The sequence below is a fragment of the Mus caroli genome, chromosome 8 (genome assembly GCF_900094665.2).
Source record: "Mus caroli chromosome 8, CAROLI_EIJ_v1.1, whole genome shotgun sequence".
NCBI classification, from domain to species: Eukaryota; Metazoa; Chordata; class Mammalia; order Rodentia; family Muridae; genus Mus; species Mus caroli.
Genome location: NC_034577.1, coordinates 29,672,439 through 29,689,098, shown reverse-complemented (window position 1 = coordinate 29,689,098; position 16,660 = coordinate 29,672,439).

The following is a 16,660-nucleotide window of genomic DNA, read 5'->3' as shown; positions in this document are numbered from 1 at the left end:
GGACTGACTGACTCTTCATTTTCTCACATAAGCCATGGTGACACAGGGGTTCATGCCCTAGGAAAATAATCACTTGTCACCTGATTGCATAGTTGCTACTGAATAGGGAAACTACCATTGGGAAGTTAGAGAATAGCAGGACATACTAATGCCTTCCTCTTTTCTTTGTTTTGTTTTTAAATCAGGCTGTTTTAAATTTTTTCCTAATCAAGTGCTTAACTTTTTTTTTTTTTTTTTTAAGAACTTCAACACTGCAAGCTTTTAGAATGCTTTTGGCTCTACTAAGTATTTTGCCATCTTCACTCACTCTGAGTCTCTGTCAAACCATTTGATTTGGCTTTCTGTTGAGATAACCTGTCTGTAAGTTATAGAGTGAGTCATAATTCTTGAAAGGAAACGACTGCAGCCTGCCTGCCTGCGTTGTGTGTAAAGAAAGATACTCGTTCTTGTTACTGCTGGGAAGGCCTACACTGATGCTAGTGTTTGCTGATACTTAAAGCTTTATTTTCTCAGTCGCCATGGTCATCTCCTTGTTTCCCTTTTACTTGCTTGGACATTGAGACTGATTTACCCCCCTGTATTATTTTCAAGTCCACACAAACTGGTATATATTCTCAGCTACATTTTGTCTGATTTTGTATTAAATACTGACATTGACTCTGGAAATATTTCCTTCTCTCCACTTCTCCCTCTGACTGGGTCAAGCAAAAGCAGGAAGAAGAGGTTTTCTTTTTTTCAGCATATGTCTTGTGTGTATGTGTGCCTGGGAGAGTTTATGTGCACCATGTACCCTTAGATTCCTGTGGACGCCTTGGAACTGGAGTTGCGGGTGGCCGTGAGCACCTAAGGTGGGTGCTGGGATCAATGCCTCTGCAAGGGCCGTCAGCACTCAACCCTGGGGCCATCTCTCCAGCCTCAAGGACATTTTTTTCTGATCCCCCCCCCCCCTTTCTTGTAGCCTTTAGAGACCTGCTTGTCCTGCTGGAGGGATAGGTTTTCTCAGCTGGGTTAACAGGAAAGACCATGGGAGTCATGCTAAACTGGTCCTGTTGCTGACGAGTCATTTATTAAATGGTGACTACTTGAAAGGTGAGAGAACTTTTAGTTCATCGTCCTGGATATTACAAGTACGATTGCGAAGGATAAGGAGGAAGGGGTGGGTAGTAAGATTTCTGGGGAAGGAGGGATCACAAGTGATCAACACAAGGAGCACCGGTCAGGCCACCCACCTCCAGTGAGCCATGTCCTCGGTGAAGTCTGTGCGGTGTGTGTCCTGTTTCAAGGAAGACTTTGAGCTGCTGGAGGAGACTGACTTCCTTAGTGATAGGCTGTGAACTCCTCCTTTATTCCAGCGGGGCCTGTTGAGATGCTTTCCATGTATAATTGATTGCAGTGTTGGTAAATGAGTAGTCCCACTAAGTATCGTCCTTGGTGCTGACCCTCATTTCAGCTCTTCCTGCCCCCACACAGCATCAGTGCACACACTGTAGCCACGAACCAAATCTGATAGCCAAGTGGCAAGTTAAAATCAAGAGTGCTTGTATGTATGCATGCATGCATGCATGTATGTATGTATGTATGTATGTTTTTGACAGGGTATGTCTGTGTAGTCTAATTGGGTTTCAAATTCTTCGGTACTGGAATTACAGGTAAGTGCTACCTACCATGCCAATGATGTGAATTGTAGCATGGGAATTTTATGAAATAAAGTTTTGATGTTGTAAATAAAGCTTTGTGGAATAGCTCTCATTTGCAATTTTTTGCCTGCGTTCTGTGTTTGTGCTACAGCAGCAGAGGTGAGTGTTCACTCTAGAAACCATGCCTGCCATCTGCCTAGTCCTCTGTAGAAAGTTGTTGACCTCTTCCTGATTAAAAGCATTATTATTAAACTCTATGGATTTAGAAAACAGAACAAAAACCTCATAGTATGGGAACCCTAGATCAGAGAGTTACAGTGCAGTAATAGATGTATTGAGGACTGCTGGAGTAGTTTAATTGAAAAAGCTCAGAGTCTCTGGGGAAACAAACAAATGGGTGAGGGAAAGGATTTTCGTTTTTAAAAAAGTGACCCCAATATTTTTGGGAGGAATGTTTGTATCGTGTGTTTACTAAGACAGGCTAAAACACTTGAAAGTGGGGGTGGGGGTGGGTAGGGAACCATCATCCCTGTGAATACCTAGTTGCCAGGACTCCACAGCCTGCTGTCACTTTTCTTATACTTGAAGTCATCTCTAGATACTTCATCTTCTCAACACCCAGGTAAATGCTGTGGGAAAAGCTATATGCAGTATTGTTGGGGGAAGGTGTTTGCTTACGTTCTAGTCAAATACATTTCTTTTCTAAAAGATTGTTTTGGAGTGCCCTCAGATGCCAGAAAGACCCATTAGATTCACTGGAACTAGAATTACAAATAAGCTGCTGTATTTTTATTTATTTAATTTATTTTTATTGGTTATTATATTTATTTACATTTCAAATGTTATCCCCCTTCCCGGTTTCCCCTCTGCAAATCCCCTGTCCCACTCCCCTCCCCCTGCTTCTATGAGGATGCTCACCCACCCACCTACTCCTGCCTCACCACCCTAGAATTCCCCTCTGCTAGGGCATCAATCCTCCACAGGACCAAGGGTCTCCCCTCCCATTGATGCCAGATAAGGCCATCCTCTGCTACATATGCAGCTGGAGCCATGGGTCCCTCCATGGTTGGGTACTCCTTGGTTGGTGGTTTAGTCCTTGGGACCTGGGGGGGGGCAGGGGGGGGAGTTCTGGTTGGTTGAAATTGTTGTCCTTCCTATGGGGTTGCAAACCCCTTCAGTCTTTCCCATAACTCCTCCATTGAGGTCCCCATGCTCAGTTCAATAGTAAACTGCAAGCATCCGTGTCTTTCTTTGTTAGGCTCTGGCAGAGCCTCTCAGGACAGCTGTACCAGGTTCCTGTCAGCAAACACTTATTGGTATCAGCAACAGTGTCTGAGTTTGGTGTCTGCATATGGGATGGATCCCCAGGTGAGGCAGTCTCTGGATGGCCTTTCCTTCAGTCTCTGCTCTACTCTTTGTCCCTCGTGCGATATGATTAATAACAGTTTCGATACAAGTCCTTTCCTGATTGATCAAGAGAACAAGGTAAGTGTAAGCTTGCTATGCAGTGTTGCTGTCCAGAGCTAAGGGCTATTCTTGCATGCTTAATCACTACTCCGTTGAACTTGGGTTTATTTTCTTCATTGATTTATCTTTGACAGTGAGACCACTTCACTTTAGTCCTGAAATACTATCAGGACTTCTGGTTTTACTTGCCTGCTCTAGGATACATCCTTAGCATAGCACATCCTCAACCATCTCTAAGTTTAATTGTCCTTTGTCTCACTATCTTAGTCCCTTCTATGGTGTTGACATGGCCACACACCGGGCCTTCATGGAGAACAGGTTAACTTCATGTTTTGAAGGCTGGAAAGGCCAGTGCCTAAGTAGTACGTTTGGTAAGGGCCTTCTTGCTGTGTCAACAATGATGTAGAGAAAATGGTAGCAAGAAAATGTAAGAGCACACTTCCTTCTCTCCATCCATAAAGCTACTAATTCTGTCATGAGGGCCCATCCTTTTTACCTCATGAGACCTCAGTTACCTCTCAAAGGCTCTACCTCTCAATGCCATCAACATAGGCATTTGTGGTGTTTCCAAGACATGAGCTATGGGCTATTTGTTCAAACCAGTGCTGTGTTCTGGTTTGATTTCTCTGTTGCTGTGATAAATACCACTGCCAAAGCCAGTGGGGAAGTAGGGAAGGTATCTTAGGAGGCAGTGCAGGAACTCAAGCAGAGGCATGGAGTTTGAGGAAAGCTGCCTAATGGTAGCATTGCCCACAGTAGGCTGCACCCTCTTACATCAGTTACCAATGGAGGCAGTGCCTCAGATGCCCACGGGCCAGTCTGTTGAGGCATTTTCCCCATTGGTAATTCCTCATAACTGGATTGGGATAAGCCAACAGATGAAGCTAACTAGGAGACACTGTCCCTACCGGTTCCTCTCATGCATCTGTCTAAAGTGTTGCTCTGTAGTGTCCCGGAGCTTACATTTTTCACAAGATAAAAGTCAAGCCTCTGGCATTTAGACCCTCCAATCTGCTTTCTTATCTTTTCTAGGTTTGAAAGCAGCTATCTGCCCTGGGCTAATCATGACACACTCCTACTTTTGTCCCCAGAAAGTAGTCCATCAAGCTTGGTCTCTTGCTTTGGCTATTTACACAGTAGCTATCTTCAGACACACCAGAAGAGGGCGTCGGAACCCATTACAGATGGTTGTGAGCCACCATGTGGTTACTGGGAATTGAACTCAGGACCTCTGGAAGAACAGTCAGTGCTCTTAACCAATGAGCCATCTCTCCAGCCCCTTGCTTTGGCTTTTAAGAACTGGCTTTGAGCTTAGCCTTAGCAGCCTACCCTGACTTTGGAAATGTCTTCTTGTGTATTTTCTGCACCCACTGGGCCCTTGATTGGTGCGGCCAAGGTTCATGTTCACGATTTCGTCCATGTAGGTTCTTGCATATTGTGTCCTCAGACTCTAACATACAATGTATCCTTGAAAACAGGCATGGTGAAATATATTCCTGGAAATGTTGGTGGCTTATATCCTAATTAATCTGAAGAAAGAATGGCTACCTGGCTAGGTTCCATGTTCTTGTTCCTATGAACCCTGAATCTCAATGTCAGAAATGTTTAATCCTGTCAATACTTGGCTTTCCCTCTAGGTGACAGAAGAAGCAAGCAAATGCTAAATCCATGCCTAGTCTGTCTCTGCGCTGCTAATTTTAACAACTCTCCAAGTATTTTGACCTTGAAAAGGTCATTCATTGCCTTCTGTTTTAGAGCAGTAATTCTTCAACTTTTTGTTTACATAAATACTTTTTGAAAATTTAGAAGGAAGCTAATTCCACTGCACATTTTTATTTTGCTTTGATTTGAGACAGGATCTCACTATGCAGTCCTGACTGGCCTGGAACTTGCTATGTAGATCAGAATGGCCTTGGACTTTCTGGAAATCCACCTGCCTCTGTCTCTTGGTAGTGATGGGATTAACCATGTAAGCCACCACACCTGGTTCCATTGCACAATGTAAAATGCCCATAATCTACCTTAAGGAACCTGACACACCTCTGACTTTCATGGACAACTGCGTTCATTTGCACAGACGTACGCATAAGCCCCCAAATGAAAAGAGATTTTTAAAGTATATCTTTTTTCTTCAATTACAAGTTATTTCAGCTGCCCTTTCAAGATCTTCTAATACAGTAAAACCACTAAAATGCTCATGTTGGGCTCAAAAGATTGATGGGAACGTAGTGTCATGTTGGTGCAAATGAAGGGCAAGTTTCACTGCCATACACGGTGTAAAAGCAGTGAACCAGAAGCTGACCATTCCCTCCCCTTGGGAAGTCCCAAGGAGTCTCTGTACTGTGACTGTCACTAGTGCTCAGCTCCTGTGTCTGATGGTAGCTGGGCTGGAGGCCAGGAGCCCTTCCCATTGGGTCAGTTGATCCTGTCCTTGTATTTCACTGCATACTTCTGTGCTTGAAAGCCACAGAGGTACTTAAAAGTTTTTGATGTTAAGGTAATGTAAAATGTGGAATAATCCTTTTTGGGGTGATTCTGGGGACTGGACTCAGGGTCTCATGTATAACTCCAGTCAAGCATTCTACCACTAAGCGATATCCATGAAAGAGCACCTGATAGTCTATGGCTACTTATTAAAGCTTGTGTCCATAGAAGTGTGAGTGTAGCCCCTACATAAAGGAGGCGGAATGGAAGTAACTCTAAGGACTGGTTTATTCAGTTTCTTAAATCCCACGCCAAAGATTACATTGTGATCTATCTACAAAACTTAGGTTTTAAAAAGTCATCAGCTAATTATGGCTAGCTTCTTGGTCTCGTTGAAAACAATTAGCTGTAGGTTATATGACTGTTAGAAGTATTTGTTATGTAGAATTATATATCTGAGAATACAAACCCAAGCAGTTGTACCAATGCTTAAGTGCATATTAATTGGACCTACTGGTTCTTAGGGCTTCAAATTATTTTTACAATACTAAATAGTACTGATATTATGTATGACAAATACCTGTCATATAACAAGATCAAAGGAAACAACTATCATTAACTCAACCAATTCAGTCTGATTTTTGTCAGAAAAGGTGACTTGTGAATTCTAAAGACCTGAAAACCATCAAGCAATATAGATTATCATACAAAGGTTATGCAAAGGAGCAGGAGCTAAGTACTTTTGCAGAGGACCTGGTTTTGAGTCTCAGGGTTTACATGAGGTTCACAACTATCGATTACTCCAGGTCCAGGGTACTCAGTGCCCTTTTCTGACCTTCTAAGGCTCCAAGCACAAGGTATGGACACATATATACATGCAGACAGAACACTCATCCATGTAAAGTTTTCATCTTTTTAAAGAAGTTATACAAAGCAATGAGGGTTAAACTTGGGTAGATTTACCAGATAAGATTCAGTGTTTTGTTTCTCTAAGCTGTAACGAGTCGGTGCTTTGGATGAAATTGTCATGTGTACGCAAGTAGATGGGCCCTTTTCTTTCTGTAAAAGTATGTGTTGAGCTGAGATGTTTGGAAGAATCAGGACGTAAATGAATGCTGTGTGCCACCAGAAGCAAGCTGACCTGGCAGCTGGCCTCATTTGTTTTCTGCTAGTAGATGGTAATAATGTTGTAAGAGTAATAAGTAAACTGGTATTTGTAGTGGGGGTAAATGTTTTATAGTATGATTCAGAAATGTTATGTGTGTAGATTTTATTCAGTTCATCATGAAAATTTTGATAGTCTAGAAAAGTGTTCCATGTGACAATGAAAATAAACCTCCAGAATATAGTTTTGATGGTCCAAAGGTACTGATTTAGTCATTGTTCTAAGAATTTTATGTTTTTTAAATTATTCTTTGAGGATTTTATACATTCACACAATGTATTTTGATCGTATTCACCTAGTGATGGCTCCTAACTCCTGGACCTATCCCCACTGCCTTAGCCCCTCCCAGCTTCCTATCTTATTATTTTTTAATAATAATAATAATCCAATTTGACCTGCCAGTGTTCATGTGGGTGTGTCTCGGGCCATTAAGAACGAGTTTTGTTTTTGTTTTTTTAAGACCTATCATTAATTGTGCCTTTAATTGTAGTAGGCATTGTTCCAAATGTTTTTATTATATTTTATTTATATTATGGTGGAGGTGCATGAAGTGTGCCAGTCAGGGAGACAATCTGAAGGAACCATTTCTCTCCTTGTACCATGTGGGGACTCGGAGATCAAACTCAGGTTGGTAAAATAGGTGAACAGTCTAGGTGGAGCAGAAAGCAAGGCTGCCCTGACCTCATGAATGTCATGTCTGTTCTCTGACCAGTATCAGGCTGCGAATGTCTTTCATCTGATGTCAGGCACATCTGCCTGTGAGCGTTCGCCTCAATCGGAAGTTTATTCAGTCCTGAGCTGTGTGGAAACCATGCACACCAGCAATAATGGAGCAGAATAACTCTCCATTACCTGGCACCGAGCTACACTCTTGCTGCCTTGCCTGAAATATGTGAAGAACAAGGTAGCTTTCATCCATTCTGTGTAGTGAGGGCAGTGGGACCTCCAAACATTACATTGCTTCAAATTCAGGAGAGACAGGTAAAATTTAATAAAGACACTTTAAGTCATAATCCATTAACGCCTACATAGTTTACTTCAGGCAACTCTTGTGTTTTTATCAGTTAGTGAGCTGAGAGGCAAGAAGCAAGTGGAGCCTTTTAAGATGAAGTATTGGAAATTTTCAATGCACTAATTTGAAATATTATGTGATTCATTGCTCAGATATGGAGATTGGTAATAAAAGGATTTTATGCTTAGAAAGCACAGGTTTTTATCCTTGTTAAAGTCCTGCTTCTGTGTGTGTGTGTGTGTGTGTGTGTGTGTGTGTGTGTGTGTGTGTCTGTGCGCGCGCGCACACGCGCGAGCGCGGGTGTGTTAAATTCCCTCGAGCTACAGTGGTCAAGAGCTGCCTGCCATGATTACTGGGAATCCAACTGGGGTCCTCTGCAAGAGCAGGAAGCATCCAGCTCCTAAGCCGTCTGTCCATCCCCAGGTTTTTATTCTTAGGACAGTTGTTCAGAAATCATATTCTGTTATGTGTTTTCATGACCCTCCGAGCTAGAGTCACTTATCCTGGGCACCAGGCTTGGGGAGTTCAACAGGAGAAAGAGAGGGAAGGAAGCCCCAGGGCAGTGCTTCTCAGCCTTCCTAATGCTATGAGCCTTTAACAGTTCTTCATAGGATGGACCATCTAGAGACTGCCATACCCAGGGATCCATCCCATAATCAGCTTCCAAACGCTGACACCATTGCATACACTAGCAAGATTTTGCTGAAAAGACCCAGATATAGCTGTCTCTTGTGAGACTATGCCGGGGCCTAGCAAACACAGAAGTGGATGCTCACAGTCAGCTATTGGATGGATCACAGGGCTCCCAATGGAGGAGCTNGAGAAAGTACCCAAGGAGCTAAAGGGANCTGCAACCCTATAGNTGGNACAACATTNTGAACTAACCANTACCCNNGANCTCTTGACTCTAGCTGNATATGTATCAAAAGATGGCCTAGTTGGCCATCACTGGAAAGAGAGGCCCATTGGACACACAAACTTTATATGCCCCAGTACAGGGGAATGCCAGGGCCAAAAAAAAAATGAGAATGGATGGGGTAGGGAAATGGGGGAGAGGGGGAAGGGTATGGGGGACTTTTGGGATAGCATTGGAAATGTAATTGAGGAAAATACGAAATAAAATATATTAAAAAAACAGTTCTTCATGTGGTGGTGACCCCGCCCCAGCCATAAAATTATTTACATTGCTACTTCATAACTAGCTTTGCTACTGTTATGAATCATAACATGGATATTTGTTTTCTGATGGTCTTTGATCCCTGTGAAAGGATTGGTTGGTCTCTGGAGGGGTCATGGCCCATAGGTTGAGAACCACTGTATTAGGGCTGTCTCATGGCACAGATTGCTATAAGCAGGGGAAGAATCAGATTGTGCATGCAGCACGTGCTTCCTTAAGCTTGTGCCCTCACCTTGCTCATTTCTCCTGGTGGAGCTCACGTTTATCTTGCACTTCTTGACAAAGGCTTTCTGAAATCAATTGCCCTGATCTCTGATGTTCTGGAAATTTCCCCATTAGCTTCTTGGATGGTTCACTGGGGTGACTAGTTGTGTCACCTTGGGGTCAGCACAAAAAGAAACAACTGAGGCTTATTCCCTCACCCTCTGCCCTTTTCCCCAGCAACACACACACACTTAAGGCAGGCTTGGCTCACATCACTCCTGCTCCAACCTGCCAGACCTCTGTTCTTTTTCAAATGCTGGCGCATCGCTTTCCCTACTGTGGACATGTGAGGGCAGAAAGCCTAGGTGTGATTCCATTTTGCACCTAGACAGAGAGTCTGTTAACTCTGTGATTGTTTCCAAGAGCTGTACCGGAACCTGCCTGAGTTACTCTGTGCTCCTGGGCTGGCTCAGTTCTGCCCTGCTCTGCACCAGTCTGCAGTAAATTCTTGGATGCTGCCCTCTGGAGTGAGTGAGTTATGTTTTCATTTGTCCTTGTTTAAATACATCCCATCTTTGTTTTTGCCTTCGAGAAATCGACTTCTTACGTAGCCCAGATTGGCTTTAAACACACTGACTTCATATCCATGCTGATCTACCTGCCCATGTGTGTGTCACCTCTTCAGGCTCCTGGTTCTTAAGTGATCTTGAATGTGATGGGTGGCGTAATTCTGATTAGTTGGTTTGGGGGGGGTGTTTTGTTTTTTATGCTACCAATATTCAGTCCAATATCATGCAATAATAATTGGATTGTTTATATTCAGCTACTTACTGAATATCTACTTGAGAAAGTAAGGCAGGAAAGTGTACAAAGAAAAGCAGGTTTTGGGGGGCAATTTAAAAGCAGTGAAGTGTTAACAGTGTGATGTTGTGGTCAGGGCTATCTTGACACCTACGGTGCGGCCTCAGCAAGCTACTTGATCTTTCTGAACTTCCAGTTTTCCTACGAAACTTAATCAGGTTCTTGTGGAAGCTGAATGAGCTAACATCTGAATCATGCCCAGGGAATGACTGCTGACTTAATAAGAATATCTCAGAGTAGGACAGGCAGCTTCAGAATTCACTATGGTACTAAAGGCTCTCCCATATAGCACGGCATACTAGATTCAGGGTTACGAGGCTAGAGTTTCTTAAGTTTTCTGCGAGAGTGGATGATCCTGCACTCTGGAATAGAGTCAGGCTTACTGACAAAATCAAAGGGAGTTGGGCTGTGGGAATAAGGGGAAGGTGAGGGCCAGGAAGGAAGCCAGTGGGCAGGCGGGCAGACACACCTGCTACATCTATTCAGTAGAAGCAGAATCTCCACTGGCCCATTTCCAAGCAGACTTAGTTACCAGATAGCCATTGGTGTTGATGAGGTAAGGTGATTATAGTCCTGGTGTTAAATACTCAGGACATTAGAGAGACAGAAGCAATGACTGATGGGCCAGGTTTTCAGGAGGGCAACTTTTGAATAGAAATACAAACTAAATCGCGAGGAACAAATCAATAAACACTGGAAAAAGAAAAGAGTTTACTGTGCAGCTACAATAGCGTCTTGATGAAACTGAAACATGGGAAGGTGAGCACAACTGGATTCTCTACTGTAGTATTTTCCCAGGGGAGGGGAGGCTGCCTGTCTCCCTTGTGAGGGCATAGATTCTGAACCTGTCTGGACTCTGAGGGTGACCCACATCTGCGTCATCTGCTTGGCTGACAAGGAGCCAAATTCACTTGGTGAGACCTGTTCTTGAACTTTGACCTCAGAGTGTGAACCATGAAGCCTTTATGAGTTAGTAACCTGAGCTCCAACTCTCGGCTGGCTTCCCACATGCCTACTAGACTGGTTTTATAGCCAGGGCTCTGAGGAATGGGTTCCCACTAATATACATCTCTTCAATAAGCTGGGTTGCTCATGGCCGTGTAATAAATATCATCTGCAATTTGGGCAGTCTCCCTTGGGTCTCAATGGAAAGACTCAGAGATACTGTGTAGGGGATCTTATCTAATTCATCATGAGAATCTCTTGAACTTTACTTCAGAGTTCCAGGCAGGGTGGGGACTAGGTCTGAATTTTAAAACATGAGTCAAATCTGGAACATGCATTGGCATGGGCAGCCTCTGAACCTCTAACCACTACAATTACCCATCACTGATAGGGTCTGGCCAGTCAGATCTGACAGCAGGTACTGAAAGATTCTAGGCGTGCATCTTGAGTGGAAGTGATGAATGCTGCTCTCTGAGTGACAGTGACATTTCCCCTTGCAGACAGGCAGTAAATGCCAGTGAACACACAGGGGGAAAAAAAGTGGAGCATGGGCAAAAGGAAAGACAGGCTGTGGCAGGCAGACAGCACACAGGGCCTAGTGCCTTCCCAGAGTTGGCCACATTCCTCCCCTGGTTTCCCTGACACGACCCTTTATCCTGTGACAAATCCCCTCGGTAGCTACAACTAGCACAAGCTGGTTTCTGTGACTTGTGGTTAAAGAGCCGACTACTCCAAACTTCACTAAGACAACATCCTGCACGAAGAACAATCTCAGCGTACCCTTTAAACACTCACTGGTAGGAAATAACAGCTTTCTTCACCAACAAGCCTGGAAATGGAAATGGGCTCAGGAGAGGCAAAACCAAAACGTTCTCTCTGTTGAGTAGTTGATTCAAGCATTAGCTTGGTATAAAGAGTGGTCCATTGTGAGAAAAGGAATTAAAGATGCTGTCTGTATTTGGGAAGAAATGAGAAGAGGCAATGGAGGCTACGCATGCATAAGGCTCAAATCAGTCTTCCCACAGGAAACGGGAACAGAGCCCATTCTGTGGCACTGATGGGTTCGGAGGCAGAGCCAACCCCACTCCCGCTGATTGCAATATATACCTGCTGCCTCCTCCTCTGCATCAGCCCGAGGCTGCCAGGGCTCTCATAACTGAGCTGAGGTTTTTGATTAGTTGGGTTTAGCTCATGGCAAAAACAATCAACACTGCCTAAGAAAAGATAAAACACATCTGTTCCTGGGTGGAAACCAGGAAGTCACTGTCCCATAGAGAGCGATCTTTGTCAGGCTAGAATGCCCGAGGGTATTCCTGCGCAAAGCACTTCAATATCCTACTCTCGGGAACTGAAGCATTACCATGCGCAAGATTCTGACCACCGCCGCACGCCTAAAACCCAAACGGAGACACTCATCCATCCAGAGGGCTGGGGATTTTGTAGGAATGTCTTCCAGGTGAGCCCAGGTGGTAGCTGCACATTCCCCGTATAACCTGGAGGCCAGAAATAGCACTTGGATCAAGCAGCCCTGCCTTGCTTGTTACGGTGGTGGAGATAGGATGGCCCTGAGCCCGAGCTGCCAGCTGGCTGGCAGATGCCTGAAGAGAGATGGGAAACGAACAGAGCAGTTCTGAGAAACAGTAACCCAAGCAGCCATATTGGCTTCTTCTTATCACTGCATCCCAGGCTATCAAAATGGTTGCTCCGGGTCTTCAAAATTCATCTCCAGCAACTCTAAGGATTCTGCAGCGCACTCAGAGAAAGGGAGTAGTCTCCATCTTTCTCCATCATCTGGCTTCTCTCTGTGTCTTCATTGGGCTCATCTTTTTATTTGAAGAGTAGGTTCATAATAACTGAGGCTTGAGGTCTAAATGGCGTTTGTGAGTGCATATATGCACAGGTACACCTGGTAACCTGCTCTATGCATACATGAACACACGCACCCCCAAGGTGGAGTACCCCTCCTTTTTACTATCTTCCTGCTGGTGCAGTCAAGGACTGCTCAGCTATGAACTGGTGTGCACCTTTTTGGTGGAGACACAGCACAGTCCACTAGAGGAAGCGAGAGGACAAGACATGGAAAAGTGGCACAGGAAAACCAGGCCTACTGAGTGCAACTCTGTCCTTCATGTACCCAGTCTGGGACAGGGGCAAGACGAGACCTATGAGGAGGTACCCACCTTGGGCATAATGACATCAGGGGATGTCAACAAGATAAATGATAGATCTTAAGAAAAGTGAAATTAGGGCCAGCCAGTTGGCTCAGAGAATAAAAGTTTTTGCAGCCAAACCTGAAGACAGGAGTTCAAGACCCATCACCCACATGGTGGAAGAAAAAAACTGATCTTGCAAGATGTCCTCTGACTTCTACACCGTGTGCAGTGACACACATACACACATGCAAGAAATTAAGGCAGAATTTTTGAAACAGAAAAGTGAAATTGATGCAAAAGCTATGTGTTAAATAATATGTAAAAGATTAAATATGGGCAGCAGCCACAGAGCGCTGTATGAATATAGGGTTGGGCCCCTCAATTTAAAGCATGGGATTTATTTCTTCCTTCCTTCCTTCCTTCCTTCCTTTCTTTCTTTCTTTCTTTCTTTCTTTCTTTCTTTCTTTCTTTCTTTCTTTCTTTCGATGGATTTTGGATTAATTTGATTGCAGTACTATAGAGGCAGTACTTGGGCCCTAATTTTGATTCCTAAAAATATTGAACTACTCTCTCTTGTGTGTGTACATGCTATCAATAGAGATAGATAAGGAGGAGAGAGAGAGAGAACTCACATACCACATGTGAGTGAGTGAAGGTCAGAGGCTAAAACCTAAGGTACTTGCCTTTTTTCTATCTTGCTGAGGCAGGATCTTGCTTCTGTTGCTGGGCTGTATGTATGTCCCAGGCTTCTGTTGCTGGGCTGTATGTCCCAGGCTTCTGTTGCTGGGCTGTATGTATGTCCCAGGCTTCTGTTGCTGGGCTGTATATGTCCCAGGCTCGCTGCTCTTGAGCTTCCAGATGATTCTTCTGAGTCTCACCTCCCATCCTACCACAGGAGTGCTGCTGGGGTTACAGATGTGTGCAGCCACATCTGGCCTTTTTACAAGGGTCCTGGGAATGGAACTGGAGTTGTCAGACTTGTGTGGCTAATGTCTTTACCTGCTGAGCCGCCTCCCCAGCTGGCAAGATGTTTGATTTTCTTAAATTCTGTGCCCCACCTGAGCCCCAGGAAACCTTCTTTTTGGTTTGCTGATCCTTCTTAGCAGAAGGAGGGAAATACATGGAAAGTGAGCCCTTTATAAAGGGGCAGAACACTAAGCCTCAAAAGGCCTATTGGATTTCCTGCATCAAAGGGAAGATTTCAACAGAGAGATAACCTAGGTGTTGAGAGTTGGCAGGAGAAGAGAGGAAGAGAGGTAACTGTCTCCAGCATGTGTCACCAAGCACAGCCAGTGAAAAGCCAGTGTTGGCTGATTCACGTGACTATGGTAAGTGCTGGACCCGCTTTCCTACGGGATCACACACTGTTACCTTGGTAACCTGCTTAACCTCCCATGGTTCTCATTAGTGAAATAGAGCTCACAATGTGGACTTCCCGGGGATGTTTTCAGGATGAATGAGCCAGGAAGTGAAGACAGACAATAAGCAGGTAGAAGATAGATAAGAGGCAGATGATTGATAGTGTGTTGGTAAATAATGGACAATGGATAGGGAAATGCTAGATAAAAGGATAGATTTGAGTATGCCAGGGATGCCCCGAGTGCTCAAAAAGACAGCTATTCTCACATCACAGTAACATTTTCCTAATTTCCAAAAACCTTGTCTCCTTACTTGTTCATGCTTGGAACCTGACAATGCCAATGTGTAACTCCCAGAGGGTGTGGCAAACCAGTCAATTACGTTGCTTATAATTCCTATGAGGAATTGTCATCCAAACAGGTCAGAATTCCAGGAAGAAGGGAAACCTACATGCTTAGCTTTAGGACTTATTGCTCTGTGCGCTCAGGTATTGTCCTTCACAAGTCTGAGCTTCTATCTTTCTCAAGTGGGAGCCATAGCTTCCCTGTCGGAATCTACAAAGCAGCAAGCGGTGCGAGGCTGCAGGAAGCGGCACACTGGAGGAAGATAGAACTCTTTCAATGGCCTCGCTTCCCTGTCTGGGCTGGTCCACTTGGTTCCGATGCTGCACTTTAATAATGTTTGGATGTGGCTTCTTTTCTTGAGGCTTTAGAATGGCAGACCTTTTGGCTAATGCTAACCTACTAAGGCTATGTGAGGAATTACATGTTTCTGGTTAAACTGTGACTTTAAACACATGGTATAGCTAGATGGTGATTGTAGTATGGACGCTGTCACCTTCCATAGGGAACGGGGCGTACTGTGACCTTCCTGTCTGGGGCAAGTCTCCCTCTTAGTTCTGCCTAGAGCCCTTCAGTTTGTATACCTGATCTAGATGATTTTTTTAAGTGTTCTGTTCAGCTACACATGCTCTGTGTGTATATTTGAATGATCACTTTTCTTTCTTTCAAGGCTGATGTAGTAGATGGTGAGAATTTTCAGCCTCTTGTTGCTGTAATTGCTCAGAATTCCAGCCATAAATGCAGTCATTTTCCAGCCATTGAGAGAGAGAATGCTCTAATGATTGAGAGCCCGGGATCACTAAATAAATGGCTTTCTGTTAAATAAGGGTGCAGTAGCTTTCATCTGATACGGTTAGAACGAGAAATGAAAGATTAATGTTTATAAAGGACTTAAAACGGTGCCTACTGAGTAGTAACCGCCCAGTGTGTGTGCACCACTACTACTCTGACTGTGCCCACTTTCATTGTACTGACTCTGCCCAGAGAGCGGACTTGGAGCTTGTCCAGGGGACATTCTCTTAAAGAATCACTTCTTGGAAATGATTCGACTCTGTCTGGCTTCTGGTGCTATACTTTCTTCCATTTTCAGATGGGGCGAGGGAGAATCTGGACGACCCCCTTCTGGGAAGTCTTTTCCTCTTGGTTCATGACGATAAGGGTCTCCCTGCTCCCTCTCTCTCCCCACCACCCCCACTCTCGGCAGCCATAGACAGCTCTGCCATTTTGCAGTACTGAGTCTGATGGATGGATGGCCCACACCATAAATTACAGAGTGACATTTCCATTTAGTAGCTAGTGTTTGATTGGTATCACCAACTCGCAGCTATTTGTACTATGGATTTAAGCCAAATTATTCTCAAAGGATTAAATGGTTACTACTCCCGTCATTTTTAAAAGTCGATTTTGTCTGCTCACTTTGAGACCCAGGTCTTGCCATGAAGCCCAAGCTGGCCTTGACCTCACAAGCTTCCTCCCTCAGCCTTTTGAGTGCTTGGATTAGAAGTGAACACCCCTAGGCTCAGCTCCAGAGAAGCAATTCTAAGTGATACTTGTTTAGTAGAAGTTCTGGACTAACAGAATTTGGACTTGGGGGTGAGGAGTGGGGCTAGCGGATTCAGGATGGCAAAGTCAGAGGGTGTGTGAGATTGTGACCCCCGTGGAAAGATGTATCTGGTTGCTATGGCTTAGCTCTTTGGAATATAAACAAGAGGGCCCTGGGCCTTACCCTTGATGTCTACTGTGAACAGTTCGATGACCTTGACCTGGAAGTATGGCTTATTCTTAGGATAGCATTGTAGGAGCTACACTTTCATCCAAGTTTAGCTACTTTTTATATAAAATTACAAAAATAAGGACCTGGAGAGATGTCTCAGTGGTAAAAAGCACCCACATGGTGGCTTCACAACCATTCATA